Genomic DNA, 7,071 nt, shown 5'->3' with positions numbered 1-7,071 from the left:
AGACAGAGTCTCACTCTTTCACCCAGGCTGGAGTGTAGTGGTGCCATCTTGGCTCACTGTAGCCTCTGCTCCCCGGGTTCAAGTGATTCTCCTGCCTCAGCCTCCTGGGTAGCGGGGATCACAGTTGCCTGCCAATGTGCCCTGCTAATTTTTGTATTTTTAGCAGAGACAGGGTTTCACCATCTTGGCCAGGGTGGTCTTGAACTCCTGACCTCATGTTTCATCTGCTTCAGTCTCCCAAAGTGCTGGGATTACAGGCGTGAGCCACCTCACCCAGCCCACAGCCTCACTTTCATTCTGTCCCTCCACAGATTTCTCTCATTTCCCAGTTAATTGTTTCTGCTTTATTCTTTTGCTATTTCATTTTTCAAATGTAAGCACATCTGTATATTTTTATTTCCCTTTCTTAATAGGCAGCATTCCATGCACACTGCTCTGCTTCCTTTTGCTTCATATATTCTGGAGATCGCTTCATAGAAGCTGTGTATTTTGTGCTTGCAGCTCATCGCCTAATGAAGAACATTTGGGTTGCTTATGTTCTCTCGGCTGTTACAAATATCGTGGCAGTGAATAACCTTGTGCGTATATTGTTTTGTATTTGTGCAGGTACAGCTTTAAGGAAGATTGTTGGGTGAAAGTAAACACATATGTAATTTTGTTTGTGTCAAAACGGTTATATTTTCCTTTTAAAACTTTTGAATTTTTTGTAGAGATGAGGTCTATGAGGTCTCACAGTGTTGCCCAGGATGATCTTGAACTCCTCACCTCAAGCATTCCTTTCACCTGGGCTTCCCAAAATCTTGGGATTACAGGCATCAGGCCTAGTTATTTTTTGTATTTTTGGTAGAGACAGGATTTTGCCTTGTTGCCCAGCCTAAAACATTACATTTTCACGCTGGGTGTGGTGGCTCATGCTTGTATCCCAGCACTTTGGAAGGCTGAGACGGGTGGATCCATGAGGTCAGGAGTTCAAGACCAGCCTGGACAACGTGGTGAAACACCGTTTTTACTAAAAATACAAAAATTAGCTGGGCAAGGTGGCACACACTGTGATCCTAGCTACTCTGCATGGGAGTCACTTGAACCTGGGAGGTGGAGGCTGTATGAACCAAGATTGCCCCATTGCACTGCAGCCTGGGTGACAGAGTGAGACTCCATCTCAAAAAAAGAAAATCACATTTTTAAAAGGCAGATCCCATGTCAACCTTTTACTGAAAACTCGAAGTGGCTTCCTAGTGCATTAAAGACAAAAGTTTATAATGTAGTCTCAAGGGTATACATATAGTTCCTGTACATACAGTTTTACATCCCTTAAAAACGGGGATACAGCCAGGCACGGTGGCTCACGCCTGTAATCCCAGCACTTTGGGAGGCCGAGGCGGGTGGATCACGAGGTCAAGAGATTGAGAACATCCTGGTCAACATGGTGAAACCCCGTCTCTACTAAAAATACAAAAAATCAGCTGGGCATGGTGGCACGTGCCTGTAATCCCAGCTACTCAGGAGGCTGAGGCAGGAGTATTGCCTGAACCCAGGAGGCGGAGGCTGCGGTGAGCCGAGATTGCGCCATTGCACTCCAGCCTGGGTAACGAGAGCGAAACTCCGTCTCAAAAAAATAAAAACAGGGATACATTCAGAGAACCTTGTTGGGAACATCATAGAGTATAGTTACATAAACCTATATGGGACAACCTACTGTGTACCTAGGCTGTGTAATATGGCCTAATGCTCCTAGGCTACAAACCTTTACAGCATGTGACTGAACTTACTGTAGGCTTGCAACACAGGTGTAAGTATTTGTGTATGTAAACATATCTAAGCACAGAGAAAGTACAGTGAAAACATGATACAAGAGATAAATGATATGCCTGTTTAGGGCACTTGCCATGATTGGAGCTGGCAGGACTGAAAGTTGCTCTGGGTTGAGTCTATGAGTGAATGGGAAGGCCTGGAATGTGACTGTTCACTACTGTAGACTGTATGTAAACGCTGTACAATTAGGCTACACTAAATTTATAAAAAGTTCCTTCAGCAATTAACCTTAGCTTACTGTAACTTTTTAACTTAATAAACCTTTTAATTTTTTTTTTTTTTAACTTTTTGTCTCTTCAAAGAGCTCTTGGCTTAAAACAGCCTCATTATAATATGAATCTACTGTGGTTTATGTGGTCTGTTGTTGACAGAAACGTCATTAGGTGGTGCATGACTAATTACTTTGGGCCTCAGCCTCATCTTGTACCATTTTCCCCCTTGCTGTCTTTGCTCCAGCTGTGTGGTGCCTCCTTCATTCTCGTGTGCTCACCGTCTTCTCCACCAGGAATCTTGGCACTTGTTCTTTCCCTCTGCCTGGAATGCCTTTCTTTATTAACAGTTATTTCTAGTCTTTAGAGTTTGGCTGAAGCATCACTTTTTAATGAAATTTTCTGTGTGCGTGCTCATAAATTTTCATAAGGTAAGAGCTTGGACTGTGCTGATACTCATCACCCACTCCAACAAGTGTCAGTTATCTGAAGTTTTATTTATTTATTTATTTATTATTTTTAAGAGAGAGAGTCTTGCTCTGTTGTCCAGGCTAGATTGCAGTGGTGCAGTCTCAGCTCACTGCAGCCCCTGCTTCCCAGGTTCTAGTGATTCTCCTTCCTCAGCCTCCCAAATAGCTGGGACTACCGGTACGTGCCACTAGGCCCGGCCAATTTTTTTTTTTTTTTTTTTTTTTTTTTTTGTATTTTTTATTAGAGATGGGATTTCACCATGTTGGCCAGGCTGGTCTTGAACTTCTGACCTCAAGTGATCTGCCTGCCTCGGCCTCCCAAAGTGCTGGGATTACAGGCGTCAGCCACCACGCCTGGCCTGAAGTTGTTTGTTGAGACAAGGTCTCACACCAGTTGCCCAGGCTGTCATGCAGTGGCACAGTTTTGATTCATTGCCAGCTCGACCCTCCTGGGGCTCAGGTGATCTTCCCATCTCAGCCTCTGGAGTAGCTGAGACTACAGGCACATGCCATCATGCCTGGCTAGCTAATTTTTGTATTTTTGGTAGAGACAGGTTTTTGCCTTGTTTCCAAGGCTGGTGTTGAGCTCCTGGACTCAGCAGTCTACCGCATCAGCCACCCAAAGTGCAGGGATTACAGGTGTGAATTACCATGCCCAGCTGTCTGAAGTTCTTGAATTTTTTTCGTGACCTGTCTGCAGTCAAGTCCTCTTGGTACCTACCAAAATTACAGTGTTATATTAGTTTATGTAATTTAATTAATTTTAGTTTTCCCACAAAGGTTGAGTTTCATGAAAGCACAACCATTCCTGTTTCTGACCATAATTACTTTTCTAGTACCTAGCTCAGTGACTGGATTGTGAGGGCTCAAGCTACCGTGTGCAGTAGCTAGAATTGAATAATGAGGAAGTCGAGGCTTGTGCAGTTGGCTAAATGTCTTTTTTGCTGCACAGATGTCTGTCATACAGTGATTAGTAAGTAACATTTTGGTGACTTTTAATTGTAATTTTTTTTCAGGATCAAACGGTTTAGAAAAATCCGCTAGGACGGATAAAGAAAAAAGTATATGGGGGATGTGTGTGTATGCAGTAAGGCATTTGTTACAGGAATTTGAGTTCACACAGTCTACGAGTTGGCTAAGCAGTTTCTATCAGGCTGTTTTCCTTGTGCTCCATAATTGAGTTTGAAGTCCACAGGGCAGTCATTTGAGAAAGGAAGATCGATGTAAAGTGGGGAAGAAGCCATAGGCAGGGGGGATGGAAAGCCATGCTAGTTCTAGCTGCCTCTGTTCTGCTTGTGTGGGTGGCCTATAAGAGCTGGATCCTTGGCAAATGTAGCCCGGGAGGCACAGAAGCTTAAGGAGAACCCAGAGGAAGGCCGAGTGGATGTGGCTGTGGTTCTAGGCCAGCCACTGCCTCACAGGACTGGGGTGAGTCAGAAGATGAGCAGCAACAGTGTGTGCAAGCTGCAGGGTGGTTGCTGTATCTCTGCACCCCTCAGCTGCTGCGCAAGAATCTCTTTTGAGCCTTGCAAGTTGGAAACATAAAGGAAAGGAAATTCTGAGGAATGTAGTTCAGCTCAGCCAAGTTCAAACCATACAAAGCAGAATGAGCAGCTCAGGCTTTTAGATTTTGAGCTCAGGTTACATATAAGGAATCTGAAGGTTTCTGTGACTGCTCTAAAAGTGCAAATGTAATTCCCAATTTGTGGGTGAGATCATTGATTGGTAGGAATGGAATCCTGAATATTGGATTGGACGCATATTGTTAGATTCTGTTCAAACTGGAGACCTTAAATCTTTAAATGTTGGTCAGCTACCTTTTCGGGAGAAGCAGCCTTTCTTCTCAGAGGAACTTAATCTCCCTTTGCCCGAAAAACCTGTAACTGGCCTCCCTTTGGGTAGTTGCCTTGTAAGGTACTGTCTTTCTGTGAATCTGCCCTGTAATCTTCCTTTCTTGTAATTCTGTGACTGGACTGTTATTGTGGCAGGTCCCAAAGAGTGAGGTAACCCATGAGAAAGGCATGCTACACTCCAAAAGATTGTATAGTTTTGCCCCTGTATGGTCATGACCCTTAAGGAATATTTGTGACAATGGATCTTAGGGGCGTTGTATAATAGTGGAAGGAACATAAAGTTGGATCAGGCAGAATTTATTGATATGGGCTCACTAAGTAGAGCTTCTGGATTCAGTGTTATAGTTCATGGAGTTAGAAAGGGCTCTAACGGTTGAGTTGATTGGCTGAGGCCCATCCTACAAGGTCTAATGCCTCAATTAGATTTTTTCCGGCCTAACAAGGAACTCCACTGAACACTCATCTTATATAGGAATCTATATTTGGCCTGGCATGGTGGCTAATACCTGAAATCCCAGCACTTTGGGAGGCCAAGGCAGCAGATCAGCTGAGGTCAGGAGTTCGAGACCAGCCTGGCCAACATGGCGATTCCCCATCTCTACTAAAAATACAGAAATTAATGTGGTGGCCCATGCCTGTAATCCCAGCCACTCAGCAGGCTGAGGCAGGAGAATTGCTTGAATGCAGGAGGCAGTGGTTGCAGTGAGCCAAGATTGCACCATTGCACTCCAGCCTGGGAAACAGAGCAAGACTCTGCCTCAAAAAAAAAAAATTAGCTGGGTGTGGTGGCTTGTGCCTGTAATTTTAGTTACTCGGGAGGCTGAGGTGGGAGGATCAGTTGAACTGGGAAAGTCGAGGCTGCAGTGAGCCATAATCATGCTATTGCGCTCTAGCCTGGGCAATAGAGCAAGACCCTAATAAAATATTAGTCCATAAGGATAGGTTCACCTAAATGCATAGCCTTTAAATAAATAACTTGTGTCATTTGTTGGACTATACTCTAGTAGGACCTCTTTGGAGGATGGGTGCATTAAAACAGAATTTTTTTTTTTTTTTTGAGGTAGAGTTTTGCTCATTGCCCAAGGTGGACAATGGTGCGGTCTCAGCTCACTGCAACTCCTGCCTGCTGGGTTCAAGCTATTCACCTGCCAGAGCCTGCTGAGTAGCTGGGGATTACAGGCTCCTTCCACCATGCCCAGCTAATTTTTGTATTGTTGGTAGAGATGGGGTTTCACCGCATTGGCCAGGCTGGTCTTGCACTCCTGACCTCAGGTAATCCGCCCGCCTCAGCCGCCGAAGGTCTTGGGATTACAAGCATGAGCCACTGCACCCGGTCTAAAACAGATTTTAAAATGCGTGTACTCTATGTATCCAGCAGTTTCACTGCTAGGAATTTCTCGTAAAGATTAATTTGGATAGTATACAAATATGTATGTGTAAGGTTTTTCATTATATCAGTGTTTGTGATTGAATATGTATGTGTAAGGTTTTTCATTATATCAGTGTTTGTGATTGAGAAAAATTAGAAACAACTGTCCAAAAATGGAGTTAAGGTAGAGTAAATTACTATCATACCCATACACTGAAATATTCTGCCATTGTTAAAAATAAGAGGTTGACAGGAAAAAAAATTTAATACAGCTATTCCTCCATATCAGGGAATTGGTTCCAGGACTGCCCAACCAGTGGATACCAAAATCCACAGATGCTCAGGTTGCTTCTATAAATTGGTATATTTGCAAATAACCTGTGCATATCTTCCTGTATGAATAATCTCTAAATTGCTTATGTATGTAATATAGTATAAATGCTATACAAATAGTTGTTATACTGTATTGTTGAGGGAATAACTATAAGGAAAAAAATTTATGTTTGGTACAGATGGAACCATCATTTTTTTCCCCGAATTTTTTAAATGTGAGGTTAGTTGAATCCACAGAAGTGTAGTCAAGGGATAAGAGGGCCCAGGGCTTACTGTCTTACAGGGAAAATGTAACATTTAATAAGAGAAGCAAGTTTGTGGAACTGTATGTTCTCACTTATGTTGAGATGTTATATATCTGCTTTAAGCCTTTGCATAGAAATACATTGCTAAATTCCTAGCAGTCTTTTCCTTTTATTAATGCATACTATTTTACATCTTTATGGGATACATAAGAATGAATACTTGTTTTTGTTTGTTTTTTTTTTGAGACGGAGTTTTGCTCTTGTTGCCCAGGCTGGAGCGTAAGGACACAATCTCAGTTCACTGCAACCTCCACCTCCCAGATTGAAGCCCTCTCCTGCCTCAGCCTCCCGAGTAGCTGGGATTACAAGCGTTGTTGCCCAGGCTGGAGTGCAATGGCACTATCCCGGCTTCCTGCAACCTCCACCTCCTGGGTTCAAGCGATTCTCCTGCCTCAGCCCCCTAAGTAGCTGGGATTACAGGCATGCACCACCACACCTGGCTAATTTTGTGTTTTTAGTAGAAACAGGGTTTCTCCATGTTGTTCAGGCTGGTCTTGAGCTCCCACCTCAGGTGATCCACCCACCTTGGCCTCCCAAAGTGCTGGGATTACAGGCTGACCCACCACGCCCTGCCCATGTTCGTTTTTAATGTGAGTGTGCGTGTAGTTGTTAGTATATTCTTTTATTATCTGTTTAGTGACTACAGGATCTGTGGTTATATCTTCTCTTTCAGTGCTAGCATTCTTTTTTTTTTTTTTTTTTTTTTTTTTTTTTTTTTTT

At 43.3% G+C, this 7,071-nt stretch overlaps 1 long non-coding RNA gene across 1 annotated transcript in view; it reads right to left on the bottom strand.

Moving 5' to 3' along the window:
• Positions 1-6,620: 6,620 nt before the first annotated feature.
• The window catches only part of LOC119469576, a 7,222-nt gene continuing 6,771 nt past the window's right edge, over positions 6,621-7,071 (bottom strand). The window contains exons 2-3 of the long non-coding RNA XR_005198409.1: positions 6,903-6,905; positions 6,621-6,630 (exon numbers count right to left, since the gene is read on the bottom strand). This is a non-coding gene — a long non-coding RNA (uncharacterized LOC119469576). The remainder of the gene's footprint in view (positions 6,631-6,902; positions 6,906-7,071) is intronic.

Source organism: Cebus imitator, unplaced genomic scaffold (genome assembly GCF_001604975.1).
Source record: "Cebus imitator isolate Cc_AM_T3 unplaced genomic scaffold, Cebus_imitator-1.0 Scaffold720, whole genome shotgun sequence".
Taxonomy (NCBI): Eukaryota; Metazoa; Chordata; class Mammalia; order Primates; family Cebidae; genus Cebus; species Cebus imitator.
The sequence above is the reverse complement of the archived record's forward strand: the minus strand, read 5'-3'. Positions and strand labels throughout refer to the sequence as shown.